Genomic DNA, 12,453 nt, shown 5'->3' on the forward strand with positions numbered 1-12,453 from the left:
AGTCATCCATCAACTTCTTGGTAGTTTCAGGCAACTGCAAACTGTTTGGGATGAGGGTGAGGAACAGAGATTGGAGATGAAGTGCAGATGGGGCATTGAAGAGAGTTCTAGGAAGAAAGGGTAATGACGGAATAGGAGAGTCTGTGAGGAGGGGTTTGACTGAGAAATGCACTTGAGTTCACTGAGTGGTCCCAGGTTGCCCTGATAAAGCTAATGTTGTTCTCAACTTCTTGATATTTCAAAGATTTAAAAGACCTCAGTGTTAAGGTAGTTGGGAGCATGCAGATAGAGACAGAAACAGGAGAAATAAAGCTTTGCCTATTATTCTGAGTTCCTTGGTCACTACTGCCCTGTCTGGCCCAAGTAACCTGATGCCCCAGTGAAGACCATGATGCAGGCAAAGGTTCTGCCTCCTGAGGCTCCCTGTCCCTGGTGAGGAACCTGGCATGGTTGCTCCCAGAGTTCTCTGTGTACAGGTGCTTGAGGGCTGTCAGCTTTTGGGTGGGAGACTTTTCAAGCTATGATGCTACTTAGCATACAAGCATTCAGCCTGACGGTTTAAATTATTTTTCTTTATTCTTATATAATTTAATATAGATGTGAGAAGACTTCTGAAGTCTTATCTCAAACTGGGCATAATGCTTATGCTGCTTTTGCATCTGTTGGATTGGTCATCACCCAGATGGTGTAACATGTCTAGTATCTTCTCATTTTTGTTCTCTGTCCCAGATGTGACTTTGCTTCCAGGGAATATCGCTGTTCTCCCAACTTGGATGACTTAGGCCTCCTCCCCACCCTTGATTTGGAAACCACAAGTTTATGTCTGTCAATATGTTGGGTTATTAAGTACCTATTAAATAATATTTATGAAGTTTTGGAAGCATAGAAGATCAAAGATGATAGAAGGTAATTTTGGCCCCAAGCAGTTGTTTATCATTTGAGTACATCTTGTCACAGAGACTCATGAGAGTTTTCACAATTTCTGTAGCTGGTTTCTTGTATGTTTGGCTGTGCTATCACATTTTTCTGACAGATAATTTTCCTCTGAGCTATTGGGACAATACCTTAGGCTAACTGTCTACTCCACAAATGACTCAGACCCCCATTCGCTCAGGGTGACCCCTGGATCCAGATCATATCAGCAGGCAGTTGCCTCTTTCTCCTCTCCTTCTGCCCCTCTTTGCCCCTCTGTCTCATCTGACCCACACCTAGCTGGTCATGACTCTGCTGCTCTGACCGAGGGCAGAAGGCACCTGTGCCTGTGCTTAGCCATCATGTCTGGGGAGAAACTTGACAGGTCTTGTGAGGTTATTGTTAATAAATTTGTAATTGCTCTAGAATTTTTCAGTGAACAGAAAGAGGAAAGAAAGAAGGAAAGTGCACAGCGTGTCTCAGATGTGTTGGACACGACGTGCAATAGACTTGTAATGGGAATCCCAGAAGGAGAGGAAAGGGATAAAGGAGCAGAAAAAAAATATTTGAGGCAATAATGGATGAAAATTTCTCAATTTTTGTGGAAATAAAACCCAAGCAAACCATAATCATTAATGTATATCCAGAAGAAGCTCAGTAAACTCCAGGTAGAATAAAGTATCATAGAAGATTGGGGAAGATTTCCTGCATTCCTCCTTCCCTTCTATCCTAGATTTCATGGTCTCATTTCCAGCCCAGCCTTCTCTTCAGACAGCACTTCTGGCTCATTCTTCCCACAGCTGCTGCTTCTATGTTGTGTTATCAGGGGAGAAATGCTGGGATGGAGATGCTTCTGACTCTGTGACATCAACCATACATGATGCCTCATCTGCTTGACCTAGAAACCTGAGTGCTCAAAAAGAAATAGTAGCTCCAATGGCGTCATACATGTGCAGAGGAGATCGCTGCCCACTTTCTACAAAAAGTGTTTTCTACCATTTGAGCTTTATTCCTTTTGTATTACAAGAGATTTGGTTTTACTACTGCTTTTGAAATTATGGTAAAATGCACATAACATAAAATTTAGCTATCAAATTTTTTTTGTGTGAGGAAGATTGGCCCTAAGCTGATATCTTTATGAATCTTCCTCTATTTTGTATGTAGGATGCTGCCACTGCCTGGCTTGATGAGATGTATGTAGGTCCATGCCCAGCATTAGAACCTACAAACCCCATGCCACCAAAGCAGAATGTGTGACCTTAATGGCTACTCCACTGGGCCAGCCCCTATTAATCATTTCTAAGTGTACAACACAGTGGCATTAAGTACATTCACATTTTTGTGCAGCCATCACCACTATCCATTTCCAGAGCTTTTTCATCTTTCCAAATTAAAACTCTGAACCTGTGAAACAGCTACTTCCCTTTGCCTCTCCTCCTAGTCCCGAGGAATCACCATTCTGTTTTGTGTCTCCATAAATTTACAAGAGATTCTTATGTAAATTTAAGAGCCTTGACCATGGTCTCATCTTAAGCCTTACCCCTTATTTTTCAGTTGGACCTTATTAGGCAGTAGGCCAACTCTAGGCAAGCAGAGATTTGAAGAAAAGTGGAAGGACAGAGGAAGAGCTGGGGAGGGGTAAGCAATGGCAAAAAGCCTGCCTGAATTCATCCTTCTGCCCCTGACCATCAGGACGAAACTGAGTTTCCTCCTAACTTCTCTTGAATGTGCTCAGGTGGGACAGAGAGGCCTGGTTATCCACAATTTTGGGTATTTTGGAAGATAGAGAGATGAGAAAAAATTTCTTCACTTGAATGGGGTGTTGATGTTGTCAGGGACAACTGAGAGGTGTGTGAAGCCTAGTGAGGGCTTCTATTCTTGTTTCCAAGGAAAGAACAGCCCCAGTGAAGAGTGACTTCCTCCACCTGGGCTCTGCTCCTCTGTCCTTTCTATAAAACTCACTGTCCTGAGAAGTGTGAATATAAGCGGCATTGCCTCCAGAAACCACATCCCTAGTCCTGATCCTCAGTGGAGCTGCTCAGTAGGGTGGAGGATGGGATATTCTTCCACTTGTTTGGTCTCTTTCACTACCTGAGAAGTTAGCTTGGCATGAGGTGTGAGAAAACTCCACTTGAGTCTGGGTGTCGGAGGCCCTGGCCTTAGGCTCTGAGGGAGAATTCGAGAAACCAGAGGACAGGTCTGGCAGCCAGAAGACAGGATGTTTAGAGTCTGGGATGGTCTGTGATAGTGGACATGGAGGGGAAGGGAGCCCTTTGAAAGGACTGGTAAACACTGAGATGGGGTTCCTGGCTTCTGTGGGCAGCAGGGCGGCCTTGTGGCATGGCCCAACTCCTTCCTTTGTTCTCAGTTTCTTCCTGTTGTGATAAGGAGTTCAGCTCCGGTCTTTATCAAACATGCTTCAGACACATCTTATGGGGAAAGGTTCTGTCTTTAGGGTTCCTTCTTTGTCCCTGAGCATCTCGGACCCCTGTGTCCTGCTCCCTTCTAAGATGAGGTTGGTCCCTAAGATATGAATATTTTGACCTCATTGGGCAGAATACTATGGTTCCTATCTCTTCCATCCTGAGTCAGACACACATGAAACACTCATAAATGTTTCATACATGAGTGAATAACACATAAATTTGCTCTGGCTTGTGTGTTTGTGGGAGATGTCCACATGGACTTCTGAACTACTGCATGAATATACTCTTAAGGCATTGAGCTCTCAGGATAATGATGGCAGAGTACAAAGGCTGGAAAATCAGAGTGAGATGGGGAAATGGATAGGAGGGGCCCGGGTGAGAGTCAATATCCACCTGCACCTTTGGAGCAGTGGTGAGGCAATACTTTGATACCTCAGTTGGGTTCCGGGTACCTGCCCTGGTAGAGCTGAGTGGCTCAGCAGTAGAGGGACAATGTGAAGTTGACACCTATGAAACTATTAGCTAGTTCTTCTCTTCTTCTTACAGATGAAAGCTCCTGGGATAGATAACCACTCTTAGCTTTCTAGAATGGAAAATTATATCCTCCATTTTCAGCTTTCCCTCCACCAGAATCATGTGCCATCCTACTACTTTATCAGAGTCCTTGTTTACAAGTGAGCGGGCCACAAAAGGTAGAGGCCCACCATTGCCCTTCAGAGAATTTCATTTCTGTGATTACAGTGAATTATTGTCAACAATAGAGCTGGGGCCAGCAAATTCCTGCATAGGATTGAGACAAGGATGGGTCACAAAGATAGCCTGGCTGGGGCTCTCTACAAGTAGTAAAGGAGTTGTAAGAACCACGTTCTTAGGCAGTTGCTGAGTCAAAGTCAACTTGACCACATTCACCAGGAGAAAATACTGGGCTCTCAGAAGGAATGAATAGGCCTTTGGGGGACACTGGCCTGAGTCAGACGTGATGCTCCCTACTGTTGATCGAATGCTGGGTAAACAAGGGCCTGAATATCACCCCACATTGCCTTTCATGTGTGGATCACATGACCCAATCCTTTCCCTTTTAATCTTTCACCGTTTGAGGGCCTGAGGTCTGTTTTCATATTCATTCCAAAGGGTTGAGCTCTTGTCTCACCTGAAACACGCTAGCCAAGAGATCAGTCATCCTTCAACTTCTTTGTACTTTCAGCCAACGGCAGAATCTTGGGTGTGTGGGTACAACATGGAGAATGGTTAGGAAGTGGAGATGGGGTGTTAAAGAGAGTAGTAGGAAAGTAAAGAGATGCCATAAGGGGAGCCCTTAGAGGACAGCTGATGACAAATGTGCTTGAGTTCAGTGTGTGTTCCTAGGTCAACCTGATAAAGCCAACGTTGCTCCAAGTATCGTGATGTTTTCAAGGGGTCACAGTTTACAGTTGCACGGTATTAGAACAGGCAAGTAGAGCTATAAAGTGATGAAATCAGACTTTGCCATAAATTCTCCTTGTCCCCATCGCTCTGGTTCTAGTAGGCCTGGGTCATGGGGCACCATTGAAGACTGTCATGTAGGCAAAGTTTCTGCACCTCATCATTCTCCGTCCCTGGTTGAGAGCCTCTGCTTTTGTTTTCATGGAAAGAAGAAACATTCCAAATTATGGGAGACTGCCCCAACCTGGTTGTTGTTTTCTTCCCTTATTCTAACACTCGGCGTCTTGAGGGGAATGGTGGGTGCGTTGGAAATACTGGATAATTTCCCTTCTAAAAACACATTCCTAGACCAAAGCCTCAGTGGAGCCAGCTCACTAGAGTGGAAGATAGAGTTTTGTCCAAACTGGCCAGTTTCCTTCATTCCCTGGGGTGTTAGCTCAGCACAGTGGAGAGAAACCAAGAGAATCTGGCCATTGGATCTTCCAGATTTGGCCTCTGAGGAGAATTTCCACAAACCAGGATCCTGGGAGTTGAATGGGCTTCCAACTTCCTTGGGAGAATGGATGAGAGACTGGAGGTGTTTAGCTTATAAGAGAGTACAGTTGGGCTGAAAAGATGGTATGTATGATAGCTGTCCTAAAGTAAGGACTGTAAGTTGGGCCTCGGTATGATTTTCTCCTTGAGGTTCCCCCAACTGGATGGTTGAGTAAATTGGTGAGTCACACTAATAGAGGGATTCCAGAAGATACTCAGATAACTTTGATTCTACCACTTAATTGAGAAATACAGACGTCTGGAGGCCCCAGTGGGGTTGATTAGTGTTTACAGACAGGAGATGAGATGGATCACATGGTCCCATGTGGCGCATCCTCTCCCGTAGGTGTCAGAGCAGCCTTGATGGCCTCGTGCCCAGAGGTTTTGGAGAGAAGAGAGTGTAAGGAGCAAAATGCACCCTATGGAGGAGCCCAGGCCTGGCAGTGGAGACACCAGGCACCCTGTTCCTGTGGAGTTCTTGCTGAATGGCTATGCTGGTCATCTCTCTTTCTTGGCCTTTTATCTCAAAAGAACAAGACAACCTACATCACTGTGTGTCCATATTTTCCTTTTGTAATATTGGGATATTTTTCTCACATGGAATAATTTCACCAGTGCCAAATATTTAAAACACGCAAACAACTCTGCTTTAACATGGTGGGGTTGGGGCCTTGATTCCTTCCCTCTTGTCTCCTAGGGTGCTCCAGGATTTGAAACGATGGGACAAAATGATGTACAAGATTCCTTTAGCTATTATCGTCTGTATTTGAAGTGATACAAGCAGAGTGCTGTATGATGAACAATGGAAGTTGTGGTGTTTATTGGAACTGAATGCTCTTACATTCTTGTTGAGTTTTACCCAGATCTGGGTCACTGAGGACTCTGAGGACAAAACACAGAGATCCATGGAATGCCAACCAAGGTCACTCTGATGCCGAATTGTTAGGCATTTGTCATTCTCACCATTGTATTTCCAGGGCACTGCACCAGGCCTGGCAGTTGACTGATCCTCACTAACCATGTATGTATTCATGGATGGCAGGAGCAGAACCGAACTGCCAGCTGTGACCAGAAGGGATGGGCTGAAGTGTCCCATTGCTACTGGGTGACTAGGCAGTGGGTGGCTCCTGAGGTTGGGGCAGATGCAGCCACCTTGTCCTCCAGGACCCAGCACAGAGCCCAGCTGAGCATCTACTCTGCCAGGAATTTTGTCACCACAAAGAGGAGACCTGTTGTCACCCACAGGGTATGCAACAGGCCAGTGTGGGAACCTGGGCCAAGAATGTGTGGTGATTCCCTAAGGAAGGTGGTCGTGGTAGGACAAGTGGTCTCCCAGGCCCTCAGGTGTCCCTAAACCCAGCTCACTGTCCTTGTTTGTGTGGGCTTCCTCACACCAATCACCTGGGCCTTTCAGGGACATTCTCTTCAGAGGAAGATTCTCTTTGGAGCCCAGAATTGCCCATATCAGAAGGTCAGGGCCCTGGTGTGTGTGAATGTGTGTGTGTGATTAAGGGGAGAGTGTATATCAGCATCCAGGGCATCCCTCTCAGTCCTGACTGCTGTCTCTAGCTCTACCCCAGCTCTCCAGTGTCCTCCTCGAGTGTCAGGAACAAGGTCCATAGACTGGACCCTGTGGACCCCGGTAATCTGGTTCTATAGACTGTAGGTATATTCTTTCCCAGATGCCCCCAGGTCTTTTTGCCTCTGGGTCACTGTTGGGCACACATCTGTCACCTTACTCTTGAATAGCCTTCTCCTTTGGATTTCCCATATACAATGGGTCAGAGCTGCTGTAGTAATGCTGGTCTGTGATCCTGCTGTACCTCCATTTCCAATCCCTGGAGTATGTCTGAGAGCTGCCAACTTCCAGATATCTCCAACCTGCCTCCCTGCACATCTTCCCTGTATCACCTAGTCCTATCTGTCGTGCAAGATGAAGAACCTCAAGGCAGAAGGCGTTCCACCTCGTGTTTCAGATGGCTGGAAGAGGCAAAAGACAGCAAATTGTCTCTTTCTCCTCTTGAGACTTAAAGCCAGAGAAGAGCTGTTTACTGAGCCCTTCCTGCAGAAGCTGTACCAGTCCCTTGAGCGGCCTGGGACCCGGAAGATGAGTCAGGCTAGAGGAGAGGGAGAGTGTGGGGCCCCATCAAATACTGAACCAGAAAGGCAGGCATGAGGCTCATGTGGTTCTATCCAGTGCCTGTCTTTTGTCTCCATCAGGATGTGGATGGCTCTCTGCACAGGGATTTGCTGCTGGGAGGTTTCCTTCTCTGTGATGTTTTGGGTATGATGGGTGACATCAGATTGTGGTAGAAAAGGTGAAATGAGCGCAATTCATCTTGGCTCTCCTTAGTCATTCTGGTCTCTCCTTGCCCTGGAAATTTGGGGTCTCAGTGACGGCTGTCATGCCAGCAAAGGCCTTCACTCTCCAGTGTGAATACCAGGAGGTGGGCATCATCCAGGCCCTGTTAGAGGCTGCCTACTGCTGAAACCCATTCTAATTGTCAAAGATGTAATAGCATGTTCAAAATCAACACTGTAAAATATCTGAGTTGCTGAAATGGTTTAGTAATTTGCTGAACATCAATGCAGTAGATCATAATGTAGCCTTGGAACGTTATCCTTCTGAAAATTCAATGGAAACTTGAAAAGGAAATTGTTGTAGGATATCAGTGTATGGAGTTCTCATTGTTGTAGGGTTCGTGCCACACAAAATCTTGATCATTCATAATTTATTTAGCAGATTCCTTGTAGTTCTGATAGTTCTTTCACATTTCTGTAACAGAGGCGTTTCCCGTGAACTATTGGGACTGGCCTGTGCTGCCTTCTGTTCTCCCACTCAGGGTTCAGACTGCTTCCTCCGGGGCACCCACCTTTTCGCAGACAAACTTAGACACCGTTATCAAGGTCACCACCCCTCACCTCTGAGATTCTGCTCTAATTATGATGAATGGCCAGTGTCTAGTTTCTCCTGACTCTGATGCTCTGCCCTGGAGCAGAAGACCCAGGTCTGCAGACTGGCAGTCTACCTCAGTTCCCAGTGATGTTTCTGAACATGAGCTTGTCATGGTTTTACAAGTTCCCAGTCAAGTCAGTAAGGTCTTTAACGCACAGAGTCCCAACCTGGAGAGAGAAAGTGGGAGGAATTGTGCCCTTTTGCACTAGAGTTCAGTGTGCAAAAACTTTTTTTTTTTAATGCTTTTTGATGAGGAAGATTGGCCCTAAGCTAACATCTGTTGCCAGGCATCCTCTTTTTTCCTTTTTTTTCCTCTCCAAAGTCTCAGTACATAGTTGTATATCCCAGTTGTAAATCCTTCAAGTTCCTCTATGTGTGACGCTGCCACAGCATGGCTTGACAAGTGATGTGTAGGTCTGCACCCAGGATCCCGATTGGTGAATCCCAGGCCACGGAAGCAGGCCATGATAATTTAACCACTCAGCCGCGGGGCCAGCCCCAAAACACTTTCTTGATAGAGCTCTGCTGCCAAGGTTTCCTTAATAGAGAAGAGTGCAGAGCCGTGGGAGGAGGTGGCTCTGGCTTCTGGGATGGTCAGGAAGGAACTGTCTTCTGGAGGTGAGCACCGTGAAGGGTGGAAATCTTTTCAGCAGAGCAGTTGGAGGCAGAGAGCTGCCTGGGAAGTGCTGACAGGCAGAGAAAGACATGGGAGTGGGACATGTCTGCCCTGGGTGTTTCCTGGGGCCTGAGTCCTGAGACTGGGTGGTGCTCTGGGGCTTTAAGTAAATGTCACAGAGAGGAAGGGCTGAATGGGGGACACTTCCACGGCTCTCTCCTCCCCATCAAGTATTCTTTCCATTTGCCAGTGCAAACATTTAATAATGAGATTGTTATCCTCCCAAACATGCTAGTAAAGAATTCCTGTGGGTAGATGGTAGCAAATATAGAGATTGACTGAGTATTGTCAAAGATTTATTCCTGATTAAAGTTTTGTTGATAAATGGCTTACACTGAATATTAGGCTACTGACTTTCTGATAGAAAGACCCACGAAATAATGGTCACGTTTACCAGAGTGTTTCTGTGTATAGTCACTTGGATTTGATAAAATATGTCCTCAGTGATTATTCCTTTAAGATCATGGAGAGTGCAAAAGTTCAGATGGTAAATGTCACACTGCAAAGAGTAATTAGCTTTTTTTCTTTTTCTCCCAATTATTTTGATGAGGTCATAATGGTTTATAACATTGTGTAACTTCAGGTGTACATTATTATTGACCAGTTTCTGTATAGACAGCAAGAGTAATTTACATTCTGATGCAGGTAGAAAAATCTGCCAGCTCATTCTCTATGGTTACCTGACAAAGAAATTTAAAGCACGATTTTAAGTTAAGTGACTTCAGTCATCTTTTCTTTGCACATGGGCTAATCTTTAGGGTAAAATTCATGTTATTTTAGACAACATATTGTTTGGAGTTTTGTATAACTTCATTGGATCAAAATAATAAGCGGACCCTCCTCACGTTGAAAATGAGAACACTGGTGTGCAGTACTGTGGGGATGGTGTGGTGAAGGGTTAGGATGTGATGGACACGTGGGTTGCTTCCATCTCTTGGCCGCTGTGAATAGTGCTGCTGTAAACACAGGTGTTTGTTAGCTATCTTTAAGCAAGCAAATCTTGGTTTTTTTCTTCTAGTACTTGTATGGTTTAATTTTTTTGAATTTAGATGTCAGGCCCATTTGAGGGTTATTTTAGATTATGGTGTAAAGAGTGGATCTAATTTTCTCTTTCTCCCTGAAAAACAACCTAGTTATTCTAATTCCATTTATTAAAGTTTATTGTTTCCCAGTGATTTGAGATGACGCCTTTACCATTAAATTAGGCATTGTATGAAATTTCAATTCTGCCCTTTGTCCTGCCTGTCCCACACACCATGGCACACGGTCTTAGGGTATGCAGTCGTCCCTCAGTATCCAATTGGGATGGGTTCCAGGAACCTCACAGATATCAAAATCTGCAACCGTTAAATTCCTTGTATAAAATGACAAAGTATTTGCATATAACCTTTGCGTGTCCTCCCTTCCATACATTTTAAATTGACTCTAGATTACTAATAATACTTAATACAATGTAAATGCTATAGTTGTTAATACCGTACTTATTGTTTAGGGAATAATGACCAAAAAAAGTCTATGCATGTTCTGTAGGATTCAACCATCGTTGGCTTGTCGATCCCCATTGGTTGAATTCATGGGGGATACAGAAGGTGGATTGTACTTTAATATCTACTGGGGGGTCTCTGGTAGGGTGGGGAGGAGAGAGCCTTACCCTGGGGAGAGAGATGTCCTTCCATCCCTCCCCAGGATCATGGGGGGAGGGGAGATGAGAGAATGGATGGCATGGAGGAGGGAAGAAGTTCATCCTGATCCCCAGGACATTGAGGGGCATTTACTTATCCTGAGGAAGAGATTCCAGTTTCCTGGATTTGCTCACACTCAGTCCTGACATACATTTGTTGTCTACTGAATAATGTTGACTGAACAAGTGAGAAGTCAGATATTTCCACTCTAGACGTGGCCATTTATTAAGGCTCTGGCAACCCCCCTGGAGCTGGCCTCTGCCCCAGAGAAGAAGAGTGGGTCACAGGTGGGTGTGGGTCTCAGTCTGACCCCACTGTTTGAGGCATCTCATTGTTCTTCTTATCCAGGAAAAGAAGCTGGAAACTCTGGTGAAGACTAATGAAGAAGTTCCCATATTATTTACATAGGATACGATGCCCTGGGCCTCATGATGACACACCAGGGGGCCTCTAGTGTCCCCCTGTGGGTGATGGGAGGAAGGGACATGAAATCAGGCCTCCCCACTCCTTTTGCCCTAAGGCTCAGCCCTCAGAGAAGATAGGGACAGGTGGGCTCCTTCAATGTGGGGTGTGTGTGAGATGGGAGGCTGCTGGGTGGAGGAGTCAAGCTTCTGGATCTTTCCATCGCTGGGCTTCAGTCCTGACTATGGTTACTGTCTGTAGCTCAACCCAAGTCAGGACACCTTCCACTTCCACAGGACAAGGCTGCACATGTGCAGGTTGTGTGTCTGGTGCTCCTCTAATCCCCCAGAAATCCTATTGATAGGGAAAATCCACATGTCACTTAGGTCTCAGCCCCAGATTGAGCCTGTGGGGATGTAGTCTGTTTGGACTGGTCAGTACCACCTAGGCCTGTCTGTGTTGGAACTTGTTGGCTGATGCCCAGGGCCTTACCAGGAAGGTGGACTTCCTCTTCCTCAAGTTCCCCATACAAATCTGCATTGAGTGGGTGTAGAAATTGAAGTGATTGCTGCACTTCAGATACCTCTGCCCTCTTAGCTGCATTTCCTGGACTATGTCTGTTCTACCATACAGGTCAACCAGGCCCCAGCCCACCACAATGCATTTGGTCCCAGGACTTGGCCTGGTCTGAGTCAAAGGCAGAGCACCGGCCTCAGACTCGGTTCAGTCTGGCTCTATTCTCCAGCTGGCAGGAAGAGTGCAGGCCCTCAGGGACTCCTGGGCAGTATTCACCTCTTGCCCCCACCATTATCTGCAACCCTGCTCCTGCTTCCTCCTTCATGGTCCCAAGACAGGATGGAGCCTCCATGCTGGGAGAAAGACAGCTGGGCTGGGGAACCAGAGTGTCAGGTAGATGGTGCCCGTGGTAACACGATGTCATTCAGGTTGTTCTGCTGCTCATATTCAGGATGGCAGATGCTCTGAGCACAGATATGCGCTGCTGGGTGCTTTCCAGCCTCCCCATGTAGTGGGCCCCCAGGATGACATTTATAGGGCTGTGAAGGAAAGGTGGCCAAGAGGTAGGTGTGAGCCACAGGAGCTCTGTACCCCAGCTCTGCAGGGCAGGAGGACAGCCCAGGGTGGTGAGACTGTAGCTGAGGGAATTGAGGGGACAGGAGAGCTCTGGGGCTGAGCTGTCTGTGCCCTCTGCTCCTCAAAGCCCTGAGCTGGGGATGGTGGGGGACACAGGGACCTTGAGTTTTACTTCCCCCAGAATATATTGAGAGAGAGCTTGAATTCATATTTTGGGCCCCAATCAGGCCTTCTGTTTCCCCCGTCTCTCTCTTGAGCACATCCTTCTTTTCTCCTCATTTACACTGGCCTGTTCTCTGCCCCCAGACCTACCTGGTCTCTTTGTTACCCCTGCTTTAAGGTCCCTCTTAT

This window comes from Equus asinus, chromosome 2 (assembly GCF_041296235.1).
Source record: "Equus asinus isolate D_3611 breed Donkey chromosome 2, EquAss-T2T_v2, whole genome shotgun sequence".
NCBI lineage: Eukaryota > Metazoa > Chordata > Mammalia > Perissodactyla > Equidae > Equus > Equus asinus.